The following is a 13,935-nucleotide window of genomic DNA, read 5'->3' as shown; positions in this document are numbered from 1 at the left end:
GGGAAGAAGACTGTGGAGTGGGGGTGATGAAGAATCATGCAAAGGAAAATCACTTGGAAATTATAAAATTAAGGAGCTTTAAAGAGTGCAGAGCCCAGCTGGGAAAATATTCTCATGGTGAAACAGGGTACAACCAAGAGGGGGGCCCCAAATAGGGATTTGGAATGGGGTCCAGAACTCAAGGTGTCTAGGAAATATTAGAAAGATATATCAGATGCCCTCACCCCTACCCCCCAAAGGAGTGGGTTGGGGGAAGGGACCCATGGAATAGGAACAGGGAGAGCTGTTTCGCATAGCAATAGCTTTGCAGCTAACTCTGGCATGGTCATTTAACATATCTTTAACCTTTAACTGGTTGCATATATATGTTAAATAACTGTGACCATCCTTTGAGCCAGGGGGAGGGGAATGACTTCCACCCAAGATGTAACTGGGAGGCAAGTCCCCCTGGTTACAGAGCCTACTTGAGTTTGGAGATGATTGGCTCCATGCCATGGGGCCCTGCCTGCCCAGACCCACTATGGCAGCCCAGTAAAGCTGGATGGATATGGAGAGTGCTGGCAAGTGTAGCTGATTGTGGGAGGAGTTGGAAACAGGGCTGCAGAAGATTGATGTGGGGATTTAAACAGAGACTTGGCGGGGGAGAACCACAGGGTTTTGCCAGAGTGCAGAGGAGAACCACATGGCTTGATCCTGGCCACAACACAGCTGATGGTGTTGGGAGCCTGAATTTACTTCTATTCCTGAGATACACCAAATTAGAGCAGAGGGAGAAGGAAGGACTGTGTGTGTCTGTGGGTATCCTAAAGGACTTTGATATTTTAATGAAGACACTAGGTCACTAATTTCAGTCTGTATAGCTTCAAATAAACATTTCCTTTCCTTTTCACAAATCTCTGGCATTGAGAGATGTCTTTCCTCTGGCAGCAGACAAGCAAACCTAGTAGGGGGGTCCTTTCAGTAATAGTATATTGTACCCCCCTGTGTTCTGTAACAATGGCAGTTGAGAAATGGTCAGTTGATAAGGAGAGGTCTTTGTAGAGAAAAGGAACCAAAGCCAGTGTTAGGGGACAGGCAGATCCAATGAAGGACAGGGAGGCCAGGAGGTAGAGAGAGCTAAAATAGCTGTCCCAGCAGGACATAGTGGATGGGCCCACAGGCAAGGTGGGCCAGAGTCCCTCTATGTCTATAAGCTTGTTCCCAGCATCAGGAGACTCTGAAGAGGCATGGACAAGACCTGAGTCTCAAAAGACATAAAGGAGGGAAAGGATCTTGCAAAGAACTATGTTTAAAATGGCTCTCTCACCTGTGGGTACTTCATTTAATTGAGGCACACTTAGCATTTCATAACTGTGCAATCTGTGGAACATTGATTAAGGTTTTCTGGGGAAAACGGGGTGGAGTGGCTATTCTACAGAAAGCCACTCTTGGAGATTCATTCAACAAATGCTCCTTGAGTCTGTTCTAGGCATAGTGTTGGATACCAGCACTGCAGTAGTGGATGGTATGGATAACGTGCCTGTCCCCAGAACATTGCAGTCCTCTAGGGGAAGCAAGGATTCAATTACATTAGCTAATACCCAATACATGTTGGGCACTAGTCTAGACTCTTATGTGTACTGCATTTAATCCTCACAACAATCTGTGAAGTAGATGCTACACTACTCTAATAGTCATTTTAGAGATAAGGAAACAGACATAGGAAGGTTAGGTAAATGGGTGACAACAAGATGACAACACTGGTAAGATGTGGGAGCCATGACCCAAATCCAAACAGTCAAGCTCCCGAATCTACACTGTGAACCACTTCATGTTAGTGCCTTTTGTATTAAAGGATCCAACAAGTCCTGCAGGCATGACTGGCTACATAATTTGTGGGACCCAATGCAAAGTGAGAATGCACAACCCAGGCTGCTGGTGGTGAAGTTGATCTCATTTTCACATGGTCACCCCAACCCATAGCAGACAGGTGATCTCCAAAGGACTGCAAACTCCTCAATACCTGGGTCAGAGGAGGGTGAGAGGCCCCCACTGAGTTGTATGCCAAAATGTCAGGACACTGCTTGCCTACCACTGGGACAGCTGCGGCCTTGACCTGTCCTGAGATATCATGAGATAGGCACTGAACTCTAGCCCTGCCCTCACTTGCACCCAGGACCCTATAGGGGGCAGAAGGTGACAGCTAAATGCTCCCCCACAATGCTAACCAGTCCCTGCCCTGAGCTCTGGGGTCTGGGTGCCCTAGTGACATGGTCTCAGGCCAGGGCAGGGAACAAGGAGCTGGTAGGGCCTGAGCACCAGGGAAGGAGAACAGGCAGCTGAAGAAGCACCCTAGGTAGATGATGGGAGGCGGGCGGGGGGAGGGGGTGTTGCTCTGTGTGTTGAGACTCCAGGCCCTCAGCAGCTCCCCTGTTGTTCCATCAAAGTTCATTCACAAAATAGCACTTTAAAATGACATAATTAAGAACCTCAAGACAGCAACAACGGTATAAAACCCCAAGTGCAGGGGCCACATGCCTAGGAAGCTGGCCCTGCCTGCAGTCCAGAAAGGCAGGAAATGATTGGACTTTGTGTAAGAGTTTTCTATGCTCACTTCTGAACAGAACCCCTTTTGGGATTAACAGCCCATGGTGGCAGTGTTCCATGGACCACCCTTTTGTAAATGCCACAACAGCTCATTTCAAACCTAGAATCAAAGAAGACCAATGTTATCACCATTTTCCCCAGAGAAACTGAGGCACAGAGAAGAAAGTGTTTCATTTGAAACATGATAGTAGGGAAGTGGCAGGGCCAGCTCCCAAACCCACATATTCAGCCCTTGGGCCCAGCTGTCTTTTCCACGTAATGTTCCCACCTTCCCAGCACTCCAAGATGCTTTACCCATCACCCGTGTCACTCCAGAGAGGCCTGTAATGCTGGCAGGCTGCCAATCTGAAGCTAGTATTTATTAGGAAATCTTCAGATGTACCAGAAAATTATAGGCCAATAAATTAGTTTAGTCATTTCACTAGCTTATTTAAGAAGCTTCCTATGAGCTCTGAAAAACTCTTTCAGGCACAAGTTGTAGATAGGGTTTGTTGTTGTTTGTTTGTTTGTTTGTTTTTGGTGCCTCAACTATGCTGTTATCCTGAACATCTAAAAGCCTCCTTAGGATTCCCATCAGATAAAGAAAAAACTTTAACAATATTTAATAATATCACTTCCTCCCTTGCAATTGTAGCAGCCAACCCCAATGACCACTGCACTGTGGTATTCACACCCTTGTGCAGCCCCCTTCCACATTGACTAGGGTTGATCTATAGCATAGTTCAATATTGCAGAAATGATGTTTGTGATTTCCAAGATTAGGTCACAAAAGATATTGCAGCTTCCATCTTCCTCTCTCCTGGATCAGTCACTCTGGGAGAAGCCAGCTGCCATGTCAAGAAGACACTCAAGCAGCTCTGTCGGAGGTTCATGTGTCCAGGACCTGATGTCTTCTTCTAACAGCCATGAATGTGCCATATTGTAAGTGGATCCCCCAGCCCCAATCAGGCTTTCAGATGGCAGCAGCTCTGGTCATGCCTTGACATCAGCCTCATGAGAGACTGAACTAGAATGACCCAGCAAAGCTGTTCCTGCGTCCCTGACCCACAGAAGACATGAGGTAATCAATCTCTGGTCATTTTAAGCCACTAAGTTTTAGACTAATTTGTTACAAAACAACAGACAACTAATACATTTTGTACAGAAGATAATGGGAGATGAGCTGTTATGGGGTGAGAGGGGACTGGACTTCTTGAATGAGATCTAAAAACTGACATATCCTTCAGGTCATTCTGTTCTCCTGTTGAAGCCACTGTCACTTCAAGACAACCCCAGGGGATACAGGAGTAACAAATTTTGGAGGGTGAAGGAGAGGTACGGAAGAGAAACTAGAGTAACTGAGGCTTTTACATAGGCTAAGGTGGCAGCCATATGAGACCACAAACCAGAAGTGAGAAGCAGCATACTCTCTAGCTGAGTATTTTACAGCTATGAATTTTTATTAAAACAATAACCTTAGCTAGTGATTGCTGAGTACTCTGTATACTGAGCACTTTACATTTGTTTTAGACACTTTACCTAAGTTAAGTCTCACAATAACCTAGGACATGGTGCATTGGTCAGAACACATCCAGTGTGAATGACAAAGTCCAACTCAAATTGGCATAAGCTAGAAGGTCATTATGGGTGCAAGGGGTGATCCGGGCTTCAGAAACTGTTGCATCCAGAGTCTCAAACAAAGTTCTCTCTCTCTATATCTCTATGTCTATATCTATAGATAGATAGCTATAGATAGATCTATAGATAGATAGATCTATGTATAGATATAGATGATATAGATGCAGATATAGATATAGATGTAGATATAGTATAAATATAAATATAGATATATGGCATGATAATTAGCTGTGCCTGGATTATGGATCAACAGTGAACTCAATCATGTCATGATAATTTCCTAACTGTAAAAGGTATGATATGCAGGCACAAAAACCACATTTGTTACTATTATTATCCCTCACTTTTCAGTTGAGGAAACAGGCTCAGGGCAACTACACATCTTCCCAGGATCTCATAGCTAGTAAATTGCAAAGACAAATCGATCTGACTCAAGGTCCAAAGCTTTTAACCATACTCAGTGATGCTTCTCCCACCTCCCTTATCTCATAGGATCCTCCTACTCACACTGGAGGTCTAAAGGCCTGCAACCAATGCTGCATCTAATATAATCTGCCCCTTCCCAGACCACCCTGTTCTCCTGAGGCTAGAAAATACTCAGCCAGAGAAACTCCCATCCACTCCCTGACTGTACCCATCTCTAACCCTGGAGAAACTCTTAAATTGCATCCCTTTGTTTTCAGAGTGATGACCAAACTCTTATCTCTGATAACAGCCCTGAACATCTGGCCTCTCCCAAACTCTGGCTTCATCTTTCTGTAGCAGGAAACCTGCTTAGACAAGCCCAGACAAGTCAGAAGGACACAGTCCCTTTGCTGAGCCATTAAGATAAGGAAGGGTGAACAACTAAGTAACTAAGAAGTAAGAACAAAAGAACATTGTATGGCCCTATCGGCAGCCCTAGTTTCTCAGCAGCCCTGCTTTCTTGCTTCTGTAAACCTGCTTCTGTTACATAGGCTTAGTAAAATCACTTTTGCATGCCACACGATATAAACAAGGCCCTGCCTTGCCCGGGGCCCAGAATTTGGAGACTGCCTTCTTTGGGTCCGCAGTAGTAAATAAAGTTCCACTTCATACACCTGAAAGCAGCTGAATTGTTTTCTGTAACATTTTGGTCCCTGACCAGGAACGACTCACATAAGCAGGTTTTTTTTGCCTCCGGTGAAGGTGGCGGGGAGTGACCAAGAGGGAGCCCGGTGGCCGAAGGGAAACGTGTGCCCTGGTGATTTCGGGTCCCAGACACCCCGGGCTCCTGGAAGTCATCCTCCAGACCGCTCTTTGACCCGGGTAGGTGGGGTGTGGACTGGAACTATCCGGACCTGGGAAGGCGCCAATTGGTAAGTGCCCTGAGGACCAGAGCCCGAGACCAGGCCCACCCCTTGTGGTGGAAGGAGAAACTGATCACCTCTTAGGCAGGCAATTAGCTGTAAGTCCTCTGGAGGCCAATTGGCCACCTGGAAGGGGAAACGTATCCCTACCTGGGCAGTCCTACTCAAGCAGGACTATAAACTCTCAGATGTTTGTCTGTGGGTGAGTGACTGTGTTTGTGGCTCCATGGGTGAAAAACCTATGGAGCAAGTGTGGGCCCCAACCTATGGTTCCTTGGTCTGTCATATGGCATAATGGCTGGGAGTTTAACCTGGATTCTATGCGGGCAGCCTTAGCTAAGACAGACCCAAGTACCTCGTGAGAGGAGAGGCCAGTCGGGCGAAACTAAAAACCCCATCCCTTTGTCTGTCTGTGCTGTTCTGAAAGGATCGCCATGGGTGGAGGACCTTCCATTGTGTTAGACTGCATGCTGCAAAACTCTGACTGATTTGGTGGCCAGGTACCAAGAGTAAAAAGAATGATAGATAAATCTAGATGAGTAGAAATATATATAAAGGATGTGAAAGTTTTTAACTTGGAGTAAGGAAACATCAACTATTTGTTTTCTGGTTTCATGGGAAAAGAGCAAATTTCTCACATGTGGTTCTGTTTCTGATCAGAAACCTGTATTGTAAGACCTAGGAAAGGTGGCCTGTAGCCAGTTGGGGAGAATGCCTTTGCCACCCAGGACCCAAGAAGGGTCAAGTGGGGCTGATGAGTGCTTCAACCTGAGGAAAAGCAGCATGTCTCTGCCATGAGACCGGGCCTGAAGGAGCATGTCTCCACGAGGCACCAGTGGACACACTGGTGCAAGAGAATGCCTCTACCTTTATATTGTTCTGGAACTCTATGTTTTGGATTTTGCTCTGTATCTGCTCTGAAAAGGAAATTGAGGATTCCAGACAAGGTTGAAACTTCACACTCTGTAGGAAAGTAAACAAGGAAAAAGAAAAAGCCCACTGGCAGGTAACAAAGACCAGGGTTACAGGAGCCTATAGTCTTCAACCTAGTTGGCTTAGACCCAGACCAGACTGCCACAAGGCTTCAAACACTCTCCCACTCCCCTCAGAGAGGCCCTGGCCAGAGATCTAAAATTATTCACCAAGGAGACTGACCCAGTATTACTGCGGTGTGTAGATGACCTCCTTTCAGTCGTGCCAACCTGAGACTGGTGCTGGGAGGGTCCTTGCCAGCTGTTTCAAACTGCTAACAAAGACAGGGTACTGGTTGTCATTAAAGAAGAGGCACAAATCAAACAGTGGGCACGACAAGCTGGAGGACAGGAAACTGCTGAGGAGAATTGGAAGCTACCAGACGGGAAAATATATGTCCCCCAGGGGCAAGCCAGCAATCTAGTAAGGCAGTGCCACAGCCTCACTCGTATGGGCAAGACATCCCTAGAAAAACTGTTAAAAAGGTACTTTACTTTCCTAACCTGGCTGCGCTCTGCACCTCTGTGGTGATGCAGTGTGTTATGTGTGCCCAGAACAATGCGGCAGGGCACCCAGGGATAAAGCCAGGAGTACAGCACTCAGGGAGGCAGCCGTTTGAGGACTTGCAAGTGGACTTTACTGAAGTCAGACCCAGCCGGGGGTATAAGTACCTCTTAGTCTTCATCTGCACCTTTTCTGGGTGGGTAGAAACCTTCCCCACCAGGACTAAGAAAAACTGAGAAGTCACCCGGCCCCTGATGAGGGAAATCATCCCAAGGTATGGATTGCCCCTGACTATCGGGAGTGACAATGGTCTGGCTTTTATCTCAAACAAAATACAGGAGGTAACAAGGCTCCTCCACATCACATGGAAATTGCGCACTGCATACTGACCCCAGAGCTCAGGAAAGGTAGAGTGCATGAACCGGACTCTCAAGGAAACTCTAACAAAGTTCCACCAGGAGACTGGACTACCTTGGACTGATTTGCTGCTGCTGGCACTACTTAGGGTTAGGAATGCCCTTAACCCTTCAGGCTATAACCCCATATGAATTAGTCTTTGGGAGACTTCCTCCCATCCTCAGAATAGATAAAGGAGGGACCCCAGACCTCTTGTGGTGATGTTGCCTTCTGGGGAGGTGAGGCCCACTACAGTTTCTCCCGCCTTGAAAGTGGGAGAAGTTTCCACCACGGATTCGCAGCCTCTGCAAGTGGGCTCTGCTCACCTGCTGCACCAGGGGTTGGCAGGGGCCTCTTTGGCTCCCCAAAACGGAGCCGCTTTCACAGGTGGGCGGAGCCTGCTCTCCACCTGCATTGGTGACTGCAGCCCCAGTGCACCACCCCAATGGGTGGAGGGCAGCTCTGAGGTGCCCCCATGCCTGCAGGTGGAAGGGGCCTTGGGGGCCTCCAGGGCCTCCTTAGCTCTGGAGACTGAAGCCAGAGCCTCAGTGCTGCCAACGCAGGTGGGCGGAACCAGAGTTGGGGTGCTGCCATTTTGGGTAAAATGGATGAGCCACGCGAGTGCTCCACCATGGAGGACAGAGCATGGGCATTGCCATCTTGGACAAATCCACATGCATGGGTGCCACCATCTTGGAACTGGATAAGGCTTCTCTTCAGATTATGGGCTATATGCTGCTGCTGCATGGACACTACAGCAGTCAGATTCTCTGTGTGACTGGTTCTGATAGGAATAGCTCTGGTTTTGAAGGTCATGAACTGAGGTCCAAGGCTGACCATCTGCTTTATAGGGTGTTTGCAAGGTCTAAGCTTCAGAAAGGTAAAAAATGTCCCTGTGAATCTAAGGACTTTTAGTAGAAGATGCCTATAGTGCTAGGGACTTTTAGCTGCCAGATACTGAGTTTAAGGGCAGTCCTTCCCAGTGTGGGAAAGAAACAGGGATTAAAAGTGAATTATGGATAAATCTGGATAAGTAAAAAGGCTATAGAAAATTTGTGAATATTGCAGAAAGTCTGTGGGAAGCTATAAAAATAAATAAAAATGTGAAAGTTTTGGAAAGAAATTATGCAGTATTAGTAATAGAAGGTATAAGGCATGGAGATGCATCTTGATGGGTATTAGAAAGAGAAAGATTTTCCTTCAAGCTTTGTGTTTTTCTCCCTACCTGATCCCTCCAGAACTTGGATTCTGAAGGAATAAATGATGACGTAAAGTTTCTTTGCATAAAACCAATAAGACCAGTCATTAATAGTGGTTTTGTTAACCAGGACTTTGACTGGAATGTCACGCCTGAAGGAGGCATATATGGGTTCCGGTCATTACCAGAAAGCTCAGAGGAACTGGGATTGACCTGTGAAGCTAGCGAAAGCCCACGAGAAAAACCTGGTACTTTAGTTGGTTGTACAGTTGGAGCCAGTCTTTCCAGGGAAGGATCGAAGGTTGCTTTCCTGAAAGATGGCTAAAGGAACCTGTAGGCACAATGGAGGCTCAAGGATTTGAGTGAAATGACTGGTACAGGTGAAGCCAGATGGCAGATGTGTAGCTCTGCTTCCGTGCCCCAAGGGGAGAACTGAGAAGTCAATCTGAAGGTTTCCTGTGTGAGTTCCAGCAAAGTGGACTTAAGGATCATAAGTGATCCAGGCTGCTCTTGGTGTGTTTATGCAAATGAACACTCAAAATCAAAAGAGGGACCCAAAGTAGTCCCTGTAATAACAGTAAGGGTGATCTTAAGAAGAAAAATTATAGTTCAAGGAAAATCACTATGCTCAGTATTAGACATCAGAATGGTGCAGCTAACTGTCTTGAAAGTTTATTTTCATTTAAGAGTTGAAATCAGGTTTGTGGTGTCACTGAAGACATACAATTTGCAGGTGCAAAGGACCTGTCAAATTGCCACTGTTAAATGTCATTGCAGGAAGGACCTTGCAATGGAATGTCTTCCCAAAAGACAGTCTCACAGGCACAGAAACTGGTTTGGGGATTATTGTGTGAATTAACCTATATGTTCTTCTGTTTTCATGGGGCGTATGCCTATGACCTGCCTATGCCTATGGATGATTAGTTACAATATAGGCCTCACTTAAGGAGTCCATCTTCGTCATCACCCCCTGAGACTCAATGGTTTGATTGAACTAAGAAGTTAATTAAAGGGTTGGGGCAGTCTGTGGGCTTCACTTTAGAACTGATTTTCCCTTTTCTGTCTTGATAACTTTGACAGAAAGGGCTCAGAAATCTGAAAGGAGAGAAATCCTAATGTATTCCCCTCAGCCTGAGTGAAGTATAGTGGGCCACAAGAGTCTTGGATAAGTGTAGCATGCCTTGCACACCTCCCTCCAGATAAGCCATTCTTTTTTTTTTTAATTTTATTTAGTTATTTTTCAAATACAGTTTTCTATTTCTCCTATCCCAGCCCACCCCACCCCATGCTCCCCAGCCATTCTTTACTGAAGTCCCTGCCTTTGTCATTTAATAGTTATGATTTAATTATGCTTCCAATTTCTTGCCTAATCTGTCACCTCTAGAATATGACCTAACCAGAGGGCCAACGGTCCAGTAATGCCAGCCTTTGGACACCAAGCCTGTGACTTCCTGGTGACAGCCAACTGACCAGAACCCTGTAAGGTCCTTCCCCTTGCAAGAAGGACTCCCTCTGTGCCGCACCCCCGCCCCTTTTCAGGGTACCCCTGACCCAAGGGTAGGTAGGATGATGTCCATGTCTAGCCAGAAGTAATTACAAGAAGATGAGGCCTTCATCCATTGTCCTTTATATGATTCCAGAAGGAGAAAGGAGTCTCAGAACCTCTCCCTAATAGTAAATCACAGGAGGAAAAAAATGATGAGGAAAGAAACTTCATTAATGCTCTGAATCCGGGGCAAGGGGGAACCTGTACTTTCCTAAGAGAGGAATATTGCTAGTATGTAAATCAGTCAGGGATCTTAACAAAGAAAGTTAAAGAAATCAGAGAGAGTATAAACCACCACACCAAAGAAACAGAAAGTTAGAATTAGAGAAATTAGGGACTAAATCCCCAGGCATGGCTCCACTAGATACTACCCTTCCTTGGGCCGATAATCATACTTTTCTTAGGTTTAAGCTTCCGCCCTGGTATACTACGGACTATAGTCCAGAATCTAGAAGCTACAGTAACTCACAGAACAATCGCCAAGATCCTGTTCCTCCAGCAGCATCATTATCAGAAGATACCCCAAGATATATAGGCCAGGCTGGTAGTGATGTTAGACCAGTTAACGGTACTGTTGAGCACCAAAAGGGGGGAGATGTAGCAGGAAACCTGCTTAGACAAGCCCAGACAAGTCAGAAGGACACAGTCCCTTTGCTGAGCCACTAAGATAAGGAAGGGTGAGCAATTAAGTAACTAAGAAGTAAGAACAAAAGAACATTGTATGGCCCTATCGACAGCCCTAGTTTCTCAGCAGCCCTGCTTTCTTGCTTCTGTAAACCTGCTTCTGTTACATAGGCTTAGTAAAATCACTTCCGCATGCCACACAATATAAATAAGGGCCTGCCCTGCCCAGGGCCCAGAATTTGGAGACTGCCTTCTTTGGTTCCACGTGTGTAAATAAAGTTCCACTTCATACACCCGAAAGTGGCTGAGTTGTTTTCTGTAACATTTCCACCTCTGTTCCAGCCACACTATTCTTTCACCTGTGGGTGGTGTCTTGCTTCCTCTCACCCCAGGACCTTTGCATATTCTGCCCTCTGCTCTGAGCACTGACTCTTCCTCTCTCCACCTGAGAACATTCATCCTTCATCCCAGCTCATCAGGAGCTCCATGCCTTACCATAGTGGTTAGTACCTCTGTTTAGACTCTCATGGAAATTCAGAACACTCATGGAGGCTATGAGAATACACTTATGTGTGATTTATGTTGAAAATCTGTCTCTCCAAGCTGTTAAGCTCATCAGTGCAGGGATCGTGTTTGTGTTTCTATTAACTATTTCTGACTCAGGGCCTGGCCCAGAATAGATCCTCACAAAACATTTATTGAAAGGGAAAGAGAAAGCAAGAAAGAAAAGAAGGAAAGTGGGAGAGGGGGGAGAAGGAGAGGGAGAAAGGTAGAAAGGAAGTGGGAGAGATGAAAACAAGGGACTTTCCATGCCTTGAATTAAGGTTCCATTGTGTAAATCACAAGTATTTCAAAGATGTTGATTAAACTATTAATCTGGGATGAACATAAAGAAAATGAAACTATTACAAGCATTAAAGGATTCATTGGCTGGGTTGGCTGCTTCTCAGTGTTATTCCCTTCCTTATCATTTTTCTTGGAACCAGAGGGCGAGAGTCCTGGGGAGAGGAGTGAAATGGAGGAAAGGGGAAAAGAAACAAGAGAGGAAGTAAAGAAACAAAGACAGACATGTATGAGGGGTAAAGAAAGGGAGGGAATGAGACTGAAGGAGAGAGGAGGAAGGACCCTCTGAAGCCTGATAATTCTAATTGAGAAGGGACAGGACACAACATTGGCTGATTCCCACAAGCCTAGTGCTGACATGCAATCCCCACCATACCTAGGAGATGTTATGCTAGGGATCCAGGAGGCTGGTCAGAAAATGGAACTGAGGCCTTGAGACTAAAGACATGCTGGGAGCAAAGAGGAAACCCAGATGAGAGTTGACATGAGATGGAAGTTGACACTTTATTCCCCTGGAGGCTCCTTATCACCTCCAGAGACTTCTGGACCTCTTTTTTCTCCCTGGCTGTGTTGAGAGGATAAAGGGATATTTATTGCCAACACAGCAAAATGTAGCCCAATGGCCAGAAGTCTCCCTGTTGTGATTAATTCATGTTGTGCACAAATGAACTAGAGTTCGCTCTGCTGGAATGGTTGGGGTGGTGGGGCCAGGGGCCAGGGGTCAGGGGTCTGGAATATGGCACTAGCCATCATCAAGCCCCCGGAAGCATAGACACCACACACTGATGGCATCCCTGTAAATGCCCCACCTCCCAGCTTGGGTTCTAAGAGACTTTATTGTTAAAAATACATGTGCATTGCCTCTGGGGGTGAAAGAGGGCCTCCAACACAGCATACTGCCGCTCAGGTGCTGTTTCTGAGCAACAGCACCTGAGAGGGCAGGTTTACAATAATGTAGGTATACAATCAGAAACAATGAAAAAGAGTGACTGAAAAAAAGGAGGAAATTCTCATGCAGAAGCATATGTCAGATAAGATGTTCTGTGAAACACCTGAAAGGAACTCAAGTAAACTTCTTCCACCAAGCCCAGGCCTGGGTCCCAGATCTCAGTAGTTTCGTCCTGCTGAAACCACGAATTCAGCACTAGAACTCACATAGCCCTTTCTGACAGGCAAAAATGGGGAATTTATTGAATCAGGTAACTGGAAATCCCAGGGATTAAATGGCTTCAGGCATTGCTAAATCCAGGAGTTCATGAATTGTCATCAAGACTCAGCCACCCTGCCACAAGAGTGCTGCCCTTTCCACACAGTTTCCAAGAAATATTGGCTGGGCCTGGGACATGAGCCACCCTTGGAACCAGGGATAAGTTGTCAGTTCTACCCAAATAGGGGTGCTATTAGCCAAATGATGATAGGTGGGTACTGTGCAAACAAACAAAAAAGATATGCACTGAGAGCTGTATTGGTAGCCTGCAAAATGACAGCACCCCTCCCCCAAGAACTTAAATACAAATGCTGGTTGCTAGGGAAAGATGTTGACAGCCAACACATTAATTATTTTCTGAAACAGAAAGTGCTGGGTAGAAATGATCCCTCTCTGGCTGGTCTTCTTTGGGAGTTTACTTGGCACATACATCCTGCTGTTTCCAGAATTGCCAGAGCTGGAAATTGGCATACAAAGACTTTACTAGAATGTCATCCATCCATCCATCCATCCATCCATCTCACCTCTTCTTTATCCCTCAACTCTCTGCTTTCTTCGTATATCTCTCAAGGAACTGTGCTTGTGAAAGATGCTAATGACTTTTTAAATGTGCAATCATACAGACAATGTCGCTTTTTTTCTTCCTTGACTGCTCTGATGATTTGGCACTATTGACAGCCTCCCTCTTGAAACCTGACTTCTCCATGTTATCCTCTCTCTATCTCAATCCCCAGTCCAGACCCACAGCCCAGACCACTCTGCTAAGTTTTGGTTTCATGAATCTAACTGCTTCCTGGAACCACTACTCTCAACATGTCCAAAAAACTAAACTCCTAACTCCTCACAGTCCCACCCCAAATCTGTTCCTTTCCCAGGGTTCCCTGGCTTAGGGCTTGGTACCATCACCCAACCACAGCCTGAGAATTGGCACAGCCCACCCCCACATCCATGCAATCAGTCAGTTCTCCTTGAAAATATTCACCCAATTCTTGCCATCCCCACTGCCTTCTATGGCAATCCTGGCCCCCATTATCTTGCATCAGGATTTAGGCCAACAATGTCCCAACTGGCCTCCCACCTCCCACCTTGTCTCACTCCAATCCACCATCCACTC

Source organism: Artibeus jamaicensis, unplaced genomic scaffold (genome assembly GCF_021234435.1).
Source record: "Artibeus jamaicensis isolate MK-2021 breed Jamaican fruit bat unplaced genomic scaffold, CSHL_Jam_final contig_886, whole genome shotgun sequence".
In the NCBI taxonomy this organism is placed as follows: Eukaryota; Metazoa; Chordata; class Mammalia; order Chiroptera; family Phyllostomidae; genus Artibeus; species Artibeus jamaicensis.
The sequence above is the reverse complement of the archived record's forward strand: the minus strand, read 5'-3'. Positions refer to the sequence as shown.